Genomic DNA, 14289 nt, shown 5'->3' with positions numbered 1-14289 from the left:
GGACTCAGGGTCATGGAACCAGGAGACTAAGAAGCCATCCAGGTTAGCCCCTGCATTTTACAAGATGAGGGAATGGAGACCCAGAGAACCCAAGTGACTGAGATAAAGGTAGGATTTGCACCCAAGTCTCTCCATTGGACCACACTGCCTCTGGTAATAGATGGTGGTAGCAGGCAAATTGGGCCATATGAAAACATCTCCCAGAGTTGGGAAGGGGCCTGAGGGTGACTCTCACACGGGGCAGAAGTCTGAGTTGATGGGTTCACAGCTGATGCTTTCTGGAGTCCCTATTATGGAAGAATTGCCCCCATACCGAACTCATAAAATCTCAGCCTCCCAGAGTGAGAAGGGAGCTCAGAAAAGCCCTTCTCAGGGCAAGCAGCTTATAAATAAATTTGCAAGTCAATCATATTTTCTCAGCCAGGCCAGGAAATCAGAATGTGGGGTGTTTATTGAAGGCGAGCGTAGAGAGAAGAAAGAAGGAGGCTTAGGTGGGCCTCCCTCCACAGGCTTCCGTTTTCAGCAATCCGGCCTCAGACATTTGCATCCTGTGACACTTCCTTTCCTAATCTCTGTTTCCCCCTGAAATAAGCAGCTTTCTAAATGATTTCCTGTAGCTGAGGAGGAACCCTTCCTGAGGCCTTCGAGTGGGAGGCCTGAGGTCAGACAAGAAAGCCCCCAGGCAGTGGGGGACTCCCTTGGGTCAGTTGGCTGCGGCCAAACCCTGAAGCCCAAGCGTTCTTTGGGCAGACCCCTTGCTCTCCTCTAGCCACTCCCTCAGATACAGACTTCTCCTTGGCTCGTTCTGGGTCCTCCTCCTTTTAAATCTGGCAGATAGAGAACTGTAGTTGAGATGGTGTCAGAGAAATAAGGAAAGAAAGAGCCTCAGAAATGCCCTAATCCAACCCCTTCTTTTTACAGATAAGGAGACTGAGGCAAGAGCAGCGACTAAAGTAGTTTGGGTTAGACCGGGGACTTGAACTGAGGTTTGCTGCTCCTGGATACCAGTTTCGACTAAACGGTCCTTTCTCCCCAGACACCTATGCACACTTGACCTCCTCTTGGGGGAGGCCTAACCTGTGTACCCAGCATCTGTTGGGGTGGGAAGACATCTGGCTTTAGAGCCAGAAGTGCTAAGCTTCCCTTTAGGAAGGGGTCAAGGCATTCAATGCTTCTGGACGAAATGATGGGGAGGTCCTTTCCGACTCCTGATCTATTCTCCAATGACCACCGGGCTCGCCCTGGTCTCACAGCCTCTTAGGGTGGGTGTATGTGTTTCTAGTAGTGTATAGGACAGATAGAAACAGGCTGGTGAGTGGGACTGGCCCTCATGTGGGTGGGTTGAGTTTCGAGGCTCTAGTCAATTAACCCCCTGGAGGAGGGCTTTCTTCAACCTGCATGGAAAGAATAGAAAGGCTGGAGGTGCCTGAAGCAACTGCCTTTAAATGAGCTAAATAAAATAAGAGTCAATAAAGCCTGATTTTAGTTTACCTCCAGACCACCATGTTAGAAATGTTCCCAGCAATTATGAAAACTTCTCCCTCTCTGTCTCTCTCTTTTCTTCCTTTTTTCTCTCTTTCTTTCTCTCCTTTCAATCTCTCCTTTTCTCTATTTTTGTCTCTCCATCTGTCTTCTCTCTCCATCTTTCTCTCCATCCATCTCCCTGTTTCTCTCTCTTCCTCCATCCTTTCCTCTGTCTCTCTTTCTGACTTTCTGTCATTTGTCTCTCTGCCTGTCTGTCTCTTTCCTTTCCCCTTACCCTCTCCTCCTCCACTCCTTTCTTCTTCTCCCTTCTCCTTCCCCACTCCCCATACATCAGCATTTCGATTGCATTTAACCTCCAAGAGCACACAAATCAATATAGTAATAATGATCACATGACTTTAGTGAAACCAATTTCTTTTAAAGCAAGTGGCAAAGCAGAAAATAGACTCAGTTAATGAGGACTGAAAGAGCAGAGTTGTCTCTCTGTAGAGAGAACAAGAGGGTGAGGGGGGAAGCAGAGTGTGGGAATATAGAATTCACCAGGTTCTGAGCCCGCAGGACCATGGGGACAGTGTTCTGTCCCACTCTGTCTGGCTTGTGTTCAGTGCCCAGCCACATATCCTCAGTGTAAAAGTCTGAAGCTGTTGGGTACGAGTTGTGGGCATGGAGTGAGTTAGCCCTTGACTCAGAGCACACTGGAGATTTCTGTTCTGTGCCCCAGCTAGCCATCTCCCACATGCACTCCAGCACCTTGGCCAGTGAGGAGCTTTCCAGATGACATCTGGAGATCTTTGTCAGCTGAAAACTCAGCCCAAACTTCTATTTCCCCAAGATCTCCCTTCAAACAGGATCTGGGCAAGGATGCCAGTTCTGGCTGCCCTGACAAGCCTTTCTACGGTAACCCAGTGCTAATGTCTCCCTTCTCCGGGGGCATCTGCATTTTAATAGGAGTGGCTAAGAGACGGAAGACAAACTCTCATGCACAAATGTGAGCTTCAAGGAATATATCATGGGAAACTAAATTCAGCTCCCTATTTCTTGAGGGGGCATAGCTCACAAATCCTAACTGACTGGCCACTATGTAAGTTCCTAGAGGACACGTTTACCATGTTCTACTGATGTCTCCCAACAGTAGCTCTGCTTTTACAAGGCCTGGTTTCATCTGAATGGCCTCTAAGAACACACACTCTTTGGCTCATGCTTCCCACCCAGGGTTTGCCCTGAGGATGTCAAATCTTGGCTCATGTCTTGCTCTCTCAGACAGAAGGATGATACGGTGGAAAGAGCGATGGCTGTGAAGTCGATGTGGAGAGTGGTGGCCTTATTCTTTACCTCGACACTGTAAGAGGCAGCACTGAGCAGCCTGATGGGCAACATGCATTCAGATCCTGTCTCTGACACGACTTAAATGGAGGTTTTAGAGTTCATGGCTCTACCCTTTAATCAGAGGGGCAGAAGGTAGTGATGGGGTGTGAGACCCAAGACTGTGGGGTCTTACAGGATGATGAGCTTCTGGTGGGGGGCATGGTGGAGGAGTCAGTGAGAGAGATGGCTAGAAAGTCAATCGAGAGCAAGTTGCTGTTTCTTCTCCTTCCCCTCCCTCTACTTCCTTTCCAACCACTGGGGTCTTGCTCCTGGGCTGCAGCCACCTCTCTCCCCCACTCACCCCAACAACGTAATCCCAAAGCTGTTGCTCAGCCATAGGGGACCTCTCAAGCCTCATGGTCCTCATATTCCATCGCCCTCCAGATCCAACCTAGTGACGGTCTGGTCTTCTTCAAAGAAACGAAAAACATTTTGATCAGAACTGGACCATTAAGCCATTCGCTGGCTCCTCTTATTACAAGGTGGAGGGGAAGAGCAAGACTACCACTGTCCAATCAAAGAACGTCTCCCTTGGTGATGTGCTTGTCCCATCAGAGCTGAAATCCAAAAAGCCTGGTGGGGACCAAAGAAGGTGTGGCCCCAACAAAAGCTGGTCACGACAAGCCATCCAAAGTGCCACTCCTTTCACTGATAATAGGACCTTTGATATAGTGTGGCAAGACAAGGTTTACAGTGATCACAAACAGGAGGGGGCATTTCCAATGGGGAAGACCCTTCTCTGTTGCTGAGTATTATAAATACAAGCCCAGTGAGAAACAGCTGGATGTGGGTGAATCAGGTGGCATTCTTGTAAATGAGTCTGTTTGACATTGCTGGACAATCTCTACCTCCACAACCAACACAAACCTTAACTAAGATCTGCTTGGACTGCTACCCTCTCCCACTGGGGACTGGTAACACGTGAGGCCCAAACTCTTTGGAGCTATACTCTCCCATCTTGCAGATCATGATACAGCATTTCTGACAAAACCACCTGTAGCAGCAAGCACCCCAACATCCCCAGGGTGGCTGCCAACACAGGTTCTTGGATCTGCTTTGCTAAAGGAAAGCAACTTAAAATGTGTTAACAAGCTTACTTTAATCAATCAAACATATATCATTTACCTAGTTCAGGGGGAAAAGGTCAGCAGCCCGAACTTCAGAGTATACAGACAAAAGTTACAAGAAAACAGAAAAACATATCAAGCAGACAGGCCTCCAAACTGTCCAACCATTACATGCATACCAAATCACAGTTACCAGACAGGGAAGCATCAACATCTGGGTTTTCAAAGCTGGGGGGGCTCTCAACAACGGCTGCCCAGAGTCTCATCTGGTCAGATCACACCAACGCTTCTCAAAATGAGTCCCAAAGCAAAGTCTCCCATCAAGGCTTATATAGCCTTCTCCTGGCTCAGAGAATGTCACAACCCTCTTGACCCACTGCCCAATCACAAAGTATCTCCTGAGAAACAAGCCTCCACCATAGGCTCCAGGTGCACTTAAGCCTGGGGCAGGGAAGATCTTAAAAATTCACATTCCTATAACACCACCTTTCTCCATTTCAAGCCTGAGCACTTGCACCCAAAGTACTTGGTCACACTGCTGACTCCCTCTGGCAATGGCCAAACACAAATGCAAGTTAGATGTTGTATACTTAAGTGGTTCGGGAGACCAGAGGGTGCTTTTTTCCAAGTTGAATGACTTCTTCCTTTTTGTTTAATATTGTAAAAAAAAAATGTGTATGGACCCTACCTGCCAGGTGGAATTTGGTTGTTGCTTCAGCCCCAGGAGTGATTTTTCAGCTCAGGCTCTTTGGAAAGCTCATTAGAGGAGCAGCTAAAGTGGTTTCCTAGGCAGACTTCCTTATTGGCAGCTTGGCTTTGTGGAAGTGGGCTCGCAGAGAGATGGCACTTTTACTTTTGTTCCTCATGTGTGAAACAGAAAGGGACCTCAGAGGCAGTCCAGCTCTGTAGCGGGCTGCTCTAAGTAATTCAAGGTACCCTTAGGCAGCAACTTTGGCATAGGGTCTGAAGGATCATCACAATGCCACTTTCTGCAAGCCAGTTTACCTGAATTGTCATGTTGTTGCATCACTTCAGTGATGTCCACCTCTTTGTGACCCCTTTTGGGGTTTTCTTGGCAGAGATACTGGAGCGATTTGTCATTTCCTTATCCAGCTCATTTTACAGATGAGGAAACTGAGGCAAAGAGGGTGAAGTGACTTGCCCACGGTCACACAACCAGGAAATATCTGAGGCCAGATTTGAACTTATGAAAATGAGTCTTGCTGACTGCAAGCCCAGTGCTCTATGCCCTGTGCTGCCTGGTTGCCTGAATTGTTATATTGTCCCTTTATTTGGGAAGCACTCACGTGGCCTATGTGGTGGAAACCTGCACACTAATAGTATCACTACAAGTGAACTTTGTAAAACTATGTATGGAATTATAATCAATTTTTGATATTTCTTTTTTATTTATTTACTTTTAGTTTACTGATATTCCTAATAAAGGAATTGAAAAGGAAAAGAAAGTCAATTTGACCCCCTCTTAACAGCAAATCTCACTTTCCCTACAGATGTGCCCAGCATTCCAGGCCGATAATACCCCGTCAGTGTCGAGGTTACCTCCGTAGGGCAAAGCACTTGGGGTCTGTAGACAGACAACCTCTTTCTCCTCCAGACCAGCCTGGTCCACAAACTCCAGCACCAGTGAAGGGCCCCGATGTCCCCATTTGACCCTCTGCATGTCCTGTCCCTTCTGATTCTTCTGCTGTTGGTTCCTTCCTCTTGGTCCAGATACTTGGTGCTGTGTCAGGACAGTGCCTCCTATTCTCGGAGGAGTCGTTCTCGGAATCTCTCATCTCAGCTATCAAGTCTTTGCTACTCATCACTGCTTCCCCTCCCTCTGCTGGCCTCTCTGCCATCTCTGCATGCTTCTCTGGAGAGGTCAGGCCCCACAGGGATTCCTTCCAGAAAACCCACGAGTTTCCTTCAGGGACCCAAGACACTCCAACTGGTTTGTCTCTTGCCTCTGTCTTTGCTTCTTTATACAGCTCCCATGTCTCACTTCCTGCTCCTTCTCCCCCTCTAGTCAGGGGCCAAATTCTTCTTGGAGTCGATCTTCTGCACTGACTGAACTGACTTGCTCTCGCGGAAGGGCTCTGTTTGTCCCTTAATGGACTCATGATGGCTCCTGAAGAGATCATCAGCTCTGTTTTACAGTTCAGCAGTTCCTCATCTGACCCCTTTTCTGTGATTAGATGAGGGTAAAAAACCAACTCTCTTACTCTTCCATACAATGGAGCAGAACTGGAGCCTGGAAATCACAGCTAGTCCGAAGACCAAGTTCAGGGTGGTGAGGGCAGGCCCTGAGGCAGCGCCAAACGTGGAAGCCAGCCAATGTTTATGGCTGACTGTGTTCTGGGGCTAGATTCCGCCATCGTTTAAGGCTGACTGTGTGCTGGGACTAGATTGGAATCATGACTGGGGGAGGAGGCACACTCAGGCGATGAGCAAAGGGCGGATTCTACCTTGAGAAGCCCACAGGGATTTGTTGTGTATCTAGTCGGCAAGCCTTGAGTAAACACTTCCAATGTGCAGAATGCTTGACAAATATCGCCTCATTTTACTTTCACAACAACCCTCAGAGGTGGAGACTGTTACTCTTACTTTATTGATGAGGAAACAGAGGCAGATAGCGGTTAAGTGACTTGGCATGGGTCACATAGATAGTCAGTGTCTGAGGCTGGATTCGAACTCTGGCTTTCCAGACTCCGGGTGAAGCATTCTTTCCCCAGCAGCCAGTAGGTGGAAGGAAACCTGGAGTCAATCAATCAATCAATCCACCAAACAACAAGCCTTTATTAAACATTCCACAATATGCCAGGCACTGTGTGAGGGGCTGCGAGTACAAAAAACAAACGTGAAATACTATCTTCCAGTGTAGCTGGGGGCGACACCATGTAGGGATATACAAAGTAGAGAAAAGGGGATTTGAGAGGGACTGGAACCTCCCATGGCCCAGTCTTAAAACTATTCTTAAATTGCTATTGTTGTTCAGTCATGCTGACTCTTTGTGACCCCATTTGGGGTTTTCTTGACAGAGATACTGGAGTGGTTTGCCATCTCCTTCTCCAGTTCATTTTACAGATGAGGAAACTGAGGCAAACAGGGTGAAGTGACTTGCCCAGGGTCACACAGCTACTAAATATCTGATGCTGTATTTGAATTCAGGGAGATGAATCTTCCTGACTCCAGGTTCTGCCCTCTGTGCACTATGGCACCCCCTAACTGCCTTTCACTCAGAGGTGGGGATGGAAGATGGAGTATGTCATAGGATCACAAAAACAGAGCCAGAAGATACCTTAGAGACCACTGAGGTCAATCCCCTCATCATACAGAGGAGGGAACTGAGACCCAGAAAGGTTAAATAATTTGCTAGAGGTCAGAGAAAGATTTGAACCCAGGTCCTCTGATTCTTGATCCTGCTATCCTTTTGTTGTGGTACTCGGTCTGTCAGTGTCTTTTTGGAGTGAGATGGGGTTGAGGGCCTTGTCCCATTTTGTCAATTTTTCCTACATTGGTAGATGGCATAAATTTAAAAAAAAATGGGAGTTTGTTGGGATTAGCAGAAGAAGGTATCTGAAGTATAGAAAGACCAGTTGATCAGTCATATCTATCAACAAGCTTTTATTTAGCTTATAATATGTGCCAAGCACTGAGTCAGTCATTGGCATATATAAATATTCAATAGACCATCTCTACCTACAAGCAGTTTACATTTTAATAGGTGAAGAGAGTACAGAAAGGGGAGCCAGAAAGTCGAGTGGAGTAGGTTACAAGCATTTACTCAGTGGCTAATCTGTGCCAGGTCCCATCTCGGGGGATGAACAGACACAAATGAAAGTCTCTGCCCTCAAGGAGCTTACATTCCAGGGAAAACAATATTAGCCTAGGATTTCAGAAAAACCTGGGAAGACTTGCACAAATTGATGCTGAGTGAAGGGGGTAGAACCAGGAGAACATTGTGCACAGTAACAGCCCCACTGTGTGATGATCAATGATAGACTTGGGTCTTCTCTGGAATACAGTGATCCAAGACAATTCCAAAAAACTGATGATGGAAAATGCCATCCACATCCAAAGAAATGACTATGGAGTCTGAAAGCAGATTGAATCATACTATTTTCACTTTTTCTGTTGGTTTTTTTTTTGTGGTTTTTCCCCTTTTGTTCTGATTCTTTCACATCATGACTCATGTGGAAATGTGTTTAACATGATTATACATGTATAACCTATATCAGATTGCTTGCTATCTTAGGGAGGGGGAGGGAAAGGAGGGGGGAGAAAAATGTAGAACTTAAAATTTTATAAAAACGAATGTTGAAAACTATCTTTACATGGAACTGGTAAAAGTAAAATACTAATAGTATTTAAAAAAACCCACAAGGCCTTAAATCGGGGTGGAGCCAAGATGGCGGAGTAGAAGCCCAACCTTCCCGCAGCTCCGGCTTCCACCTTCTCCAATCCATGTAAAAAGGGGACTCTAAAAAAACTTTGGAGCTGCAGAACCCACAAAATGACACAGAGAAGCTAACCTCCCGCTGAGGACACCCCGGCAGGCTGGCAGGAATCGGCCAGCACAGAGCTCTGGGAGCCAAGCCTAGCTCCACACCAAGGCTTTAGTCCCAGAGTGGGCCTGACCAGCCGCCAGCCAGAGGGACTCCAGATCAGCAGCAGCTGTGGCCGTTTCCAGATTTATCAATACATAGATGCGAAGGACAAGGTGAGAGGCCAGTGCAGTCTGGACTTTGGGACCCAGTAAGTGGGAGCACATGGCTTTTACCCCCAGGGCAAGAAACCGCTGAGACACCGGCACAGCCAGCCAGCGCCATGTGGCAGCTTCAGCTCCTGGCCTGCAGAGTGTAGGGGGACCAAGCACCAGTCTGAGGGGTAATCGCTCTTGCTTTAACCTGCTTGGATCTGGATTGCAGTCTAGGGTGGAGGTCCTGGGGTGTGTGTCCAGCTTGCCAGAGCCTGTGGAGACCTCAGAGAGGGCGCCCATCTAATACCTCCAGCAGCTGAGAAAACCCCAGCATTTGGGACGAAAACTCCCCTGTCTGGTGGCAGAGTCCTACTGTGGCAAAAAGCCCAAAAGTCAAATCATTGAGTGGCAAAATGATCAGGCAAAGGAAACAAAGCAGACAGAAGATTCCAACATTACGCTCCTATTTTGGGGACAAGAAGGAGCAAGGCATGGAACAGGAAGAAAACAGTGAAGTCAGAACTCCTGCACCAAAAGCTTCAAAGGAAAATACAAGCTGGTTACAGGCCATAGAGGACCTTAAGAAGCAGATAAGAGAAGTGGAGGAAAAACTGGGAAGAGAAATGAGAACAATGCAAGAAAATTATGAAATGAGAGTCAACAGCCTGACTGAAGAAGATAATACCTTAAAAAACAGACTGACTCAAATGGCAAAGGAGGCTCAAAAAGGCAATGAGGAGAAGAATGCCTTAAAAAGTCGAATTTGCCAGATGGAAAAAGAATCTCAAAAGCTCACTGAAGAGAATCATTGCTTCACAATTAGATTGGAGCAAATGGAAGCTAATGACTTTATGAGAAATCAAGATGCTGTTAAACAGATCCAAACAAATGAAAGAATAGAAGGCAATGTGAAATATCTCATGGGAAAAACCACTGACCTGGAAAATAGATCCAGGAGAGATAATTTAAAAATTATTGGACTACCTGAAAGCATGACCAAAGTAAGAACCTAGAAAGCATCCTCCAGGAAGTTCTCAAAGAAAACTGTCCTGATGTTTTAGTACCAGAGGGCAAAATAGAGGTTAAAAGAATCCACCGATCACCTCCTGAAAAAGATCCCAAAAAGAAAACTCCCAGGAATATTATAGCCAGGTTCCAGAATTCCCAGATTAAGGAGAGAATATTACAAGCAGCCAGGAAGAAACAATTTGAATATTGTGGAAACAGAACCAGAATAACCCAGGATCTGGCAGCTTCTACACTGAGGGGTCAAAGGGCTTGGAATGTGATATTCCAGAGGTCAAGGGAGCTTGGACTAAAACCAAGAGTCACCTACCCAGCAAAACTGAGTATCATGTTTCAGGGGAAAATATGGTCATCCAGTGGAATAGAGGACTTTCAAGCATTCTTGCTGAAAAAACCGGAGTTGAATAGAAAATTTGACATTCAGATACAAGAAGCAAGAGAAGCATGAGAAGGTAAACAGGGAAAAGAAATCATAAGGAACTTATTAAAGTTGAACTATTAACATTCCTACATGGAAAAATGATAATTGTAATTTATGAAACTTTTCTCAGTAGTTGAAGGGATTAGAAATATATATATATATGTCTATATATGAGGGTATATGGGCATATGAATACATATGTCAATGTGTGTATATACGTTTGCAGGTATACATAGATAGAGGTCACAGGACCAATTTAACAGGAAGAGATGATACTTAAAAGGTGAAATTAAGAGGTGAGAGGAATATAATGAGAGGAGATGGGGAGAGACAGAATGGGGTAAACTATCTCATACAGAAGAGGCAAGGGAAAATGGTTACAATGGAGGGGAAGAATAGGAAGGCAAAAGGGAATGGGTCAATCTTATTCCCATTGAATCTGGCTTGAGGAGGGAATGAAATACACACTAAATAGGGGATCTCACGCTCCAGGAGAATAGGGGGGGGAGGGGATGAGAGGGGGGATGATGGAAGGGAGGGCAGGCTTGGGGGGAGGGAAGTTGGAAGCACCCACTTTTGAAAAGGGACAGGATCAAAGTAGAGAATAGAACAAGTGGGCGGTGGGATAGAAGGGAGGGAAATATAGTCAGTCTTTTACAATATATCTACTACGTTATTATTTTGCATTAGCCGCCCATGTACAACCTATACTGAACTTCATGTCTTCCCAGTGGGGGTGGGTGGCAGGGTGGGAAGGGAATGAATCTGGAATTGAAAGTTTTAAAATCAAATATTCAAATATATATATGTGTGTGTGTATGTATATATATATGTATATATATATACTATTATTAATACCATCTTACATGTAATTAAGAAATAAGATATACAGGCACTGAGGCATAGAGATGCACTGGAAAAGTCGAAACAGGTATGGGAGAAAATATGGGAGAGAGCAGATTGGAGGTGGGGATATCCTGTGGGACTGCTGTTTTGGGGGGATGGGTGGGGGAAAAACGGGGAGAAAATTTGTAACTCAAAATCTGGCGGAAATGAATGATGTAAATCAGAAGTTAATAAAGCATTTTAAAAAACCCACAATATTAGTCTATATAAGCCATTGCTAGGGAGTCAGAGGAATAGAGAGGGTCCAAATTTTAGTAGTAGGGATTGGAACTAGGGCTAGGTAGTGAGGCTTTCACCTACTGAAAGTGGGAGGTCGGGGTGAACTCTGGGACAGTTGCACCTTCTAAATGCTGGCTTCCCTGGGACAATACCTTGGTTACCCCACCCTAGTTGCTGTTCTGCTTCAGAGTCTATATTAGCTATGCAGAGGCAGGAAATTTGGGGTGCAGTGGAGGCAGGATGCCTGCATGAACTGTTTCTATATTGGCACCTCACGGTGTGATAGATATTATCAGGTACAGGCTGAGTGCTAAGATGGGATGGCCCACTTAGCTCAAGAGCAAGGGCACTAAAAACTCATCGTAACCACAACTTCCCTTTGTTGAAGTGGCATTTCTTGACTTTGCTGATTCCCACTCTCTACCCTCAGAAGCTGTACTGCACAATCATCTAACGGCATTCACTCACACTCTCAGCTTTATCTTCAGAAAATAGGAAAAATAATGTATTATCTAACATCTATTTAGTGCCTGCTGTATGCCAGGCACTGCGCTAAACACTTTGTAATTATGTCATCTGGTCCTCACAACAACCCTGGGAGTCAGGTGTTATTAATATCCCCATTTTTTACACATAAGGAAACTGAGGCAAAAAGGAAGTTAAGTGATTTGCTTAGGGTCACACAGCTAGTAAATGTCTGGGGTCAAATTTTCTTTCTTTTTTTTTCACTTTTTCTCTTATTTATTTATTTAATTTCCCAAAATAAATTTATTTCTTTATTTTTAGTTCTCAACATTCATTTCCACAAGATTTTGAGTTACAATTTTCTCTCCCCATCTTTCCCCTACACCCACCCCAAGATATCGAGCCTACTAAATATCCCTTCCCCCAATCTGCTCTCATATCCTCTCGCTTCACCTTCCTAACTTTGTAGTAGTGCAAGATGGGTTTCTATACCCTGGTGCCTGTATATCTTATTTCCCAGTTGCATGGAAAAAACGAATTTTTTAAACATTTGTTTTTAAAACTTTGAGTTCCAGATTTTTTTCCCTTCTTCCCTCCTCACCTGTCCCCACTGGGAAGATAAGCAATTCAATATAGGTTGTACATGTGTAGTTACCCAAATCATTTCCATAGTAGTTATATTGTGAAAGACTAACCATATTTCCCTTCATCCTGTCCTGTCCCCCACTTATTCTATTTTCTCCTTTTCAAAAATGTTTGCTTCTAACTACCCTCTCCCCCAATCTGCTCTCCCTTCTATCCTCCCCTACACCCTTATTTTCCTGTAGGGTAAGATACCAAATTGAGTGTGTATGTTACTGTCCCACTTAAGCCAAATTCAATGAGAATAAGGTTATCCCATTCCCTTTCACCTTCCTGCTCTTCCCCTCCATTGTAACAGTTCTCTATATTCTTTTATATGAGATAATTTACCCTAATCTATCTCTCCCTTTCTCTTTCTCCCAAGAAATTCCTCTCACCTCTTTTTTTTTTTTTAAAGCAATCAGGGTTAAGTAACTTGCTCAAGGTTACACGGCCAGTTATTTCTGGGTGTGGTGCTGAGTATCTGAAATCGGATTTGATCCAGGTCATCCCAACACTGGAGCCGGTGCTCTTACTCACTGAGCCACCTGGCCACCCCTAAGCAATTGGGGTTAATTAACTTGCTCAAGGTTACATGGCCAGGTGTTTCTGGGTGGGTGCTAAGTGTCTGAGCCCAGGATTCGATTTCCAGGTCATCCCAACACTGGAGCCGGTGCTCTTACTTTCTGTGCTACCTGGCCGCCCCCTCTCTCACCTCTTAATTTTATGTTTTAGATATCATCCCTTCATGTTCAACTCATCCCTGTGCACTCTGTCTCTCTCTGTCTCTCTGTCTGTCTCTCTGTCTCTCTCTGTCTCTCTCTCTCTCTCTCTCTCTCTCTCTCTCTCTCTCTCTCTCTATATATATATATATATATATATATATATGAACATACATATACTCACACTCTCATGTATATTTATATACACATACACCCTCCTATACATACTTATGTATGTATACACATATACATATACGTATATATATATGTATATATATATATATTCCCTTCAACTATCCTCTTACTGAGAAAAGTCTTATGAGTTACAATGATCATTTTTCCATGTAGGAAGGTAAATTGAGTCTCCCTCATTGAACAGATGTGATCACTTAGGTCCATGGAAGTTAAATGACTTGCCAGAATCATAGGTATGTAGATCTAGAGCTGAAATCACCTAGAAATAGTTCAACTTTAATAAGTTCCTTATGATTTCTTTTTCCTGTTTACCTTCTTCATGCTTCTCTTGCTTCTTGTATTTGAAAGTCAAATTTTCTGTTCAGCTCTGTTTTTTTCATCAAGAATTCTTGAAAAGCCTCTATTTCATTGAATGACCATATTTTCCCCTGTAGCATTATACTCAGTTTTGCTGGGTAGGTGATTCTTGGTTTTAACTCTAGCTTTTTTGACCTCTGGAATATCATATTCCAAGCCCTTTGATCCCTTAATGTAGAAGCTGCTAGGTCTTGTGTTATCCTGATTGTGTTTCCACAATACTCAAATTGTTTCTTCCTGACTGCTTGCAGTATTTTTTCCTTGACCTGGGAACACTGGAATTTGGCTATAATATTCCTAGGAGTTTTCTTTTTTGGATCTTTTTCAAGAGGTGATCAGTGAATTCTTTTGATTTCTATTTTGCTCTCTGGTTCTAGAATATCAGGGCAATTTTGCTTGATAATTTTTTTTTTTTGCTTTTTGGAGGGCAGTTGGGGTTAAATGACTTACCCAAGGTCACATGGCTAGTTTTTGTGTTAAGTGTCTGAGGCCAGATTTGAACTAAGGTCCTCCTAACTCCAGGGCCAGTGCTCTATTCACTGTGCCACTTAGCCACCTCGTTTGATAATTTCTTGCAAGACCATGTCTAAGCTCTTTTTTGATCATGGCTTTCAGGTAGTCCAATAATTTTTAAATTATCTCTTCTGGATCTGTTTTCCCAGTCAATGTTTTTTCCAGTGAAATATTTCACATTGCCTTCTATTTTTTCATTTTTTTGGATCTGTTTTATAGTACCTTGAT

General features: G+C 44.4%; 1 pseudogene; it reads left to right on the top strand.

The window, feature by feature from the left end:
- Positions 1 to 2949: 2949 nt before the first annotated feature.
- LOC138162030 (CB1 cannabinoid receptor-interacting protein 1 pseudogene) lies at positions 2950 to 3919 on the top strand (annotated as a pseudogene).
- The last annotated feature ends 10370 nt before the right edge of the window (positions 3920 to 14289 follow it).

This window comes from Petaurus breviceps, unplaced genomic scaffold (genome assembly GCF_028583685.1).
Source record: "Petaurus breviceps papuanus isolate PSGF00001 unplaced genomic scaffold, PetGlider_PUasm1.0 186, whole genome shotgun sequence".
Lineage (NCBI taxonomy): Eukaryota > Metazoa > Chordata > Mammalia > Diprotodontia > Petauridae > Petaurus > Petaurus breviceps.
Note: the sequence above shows the minus strand (reverse complement) of the source record. Positions and strands in the feature narration are given on the sequence as shown.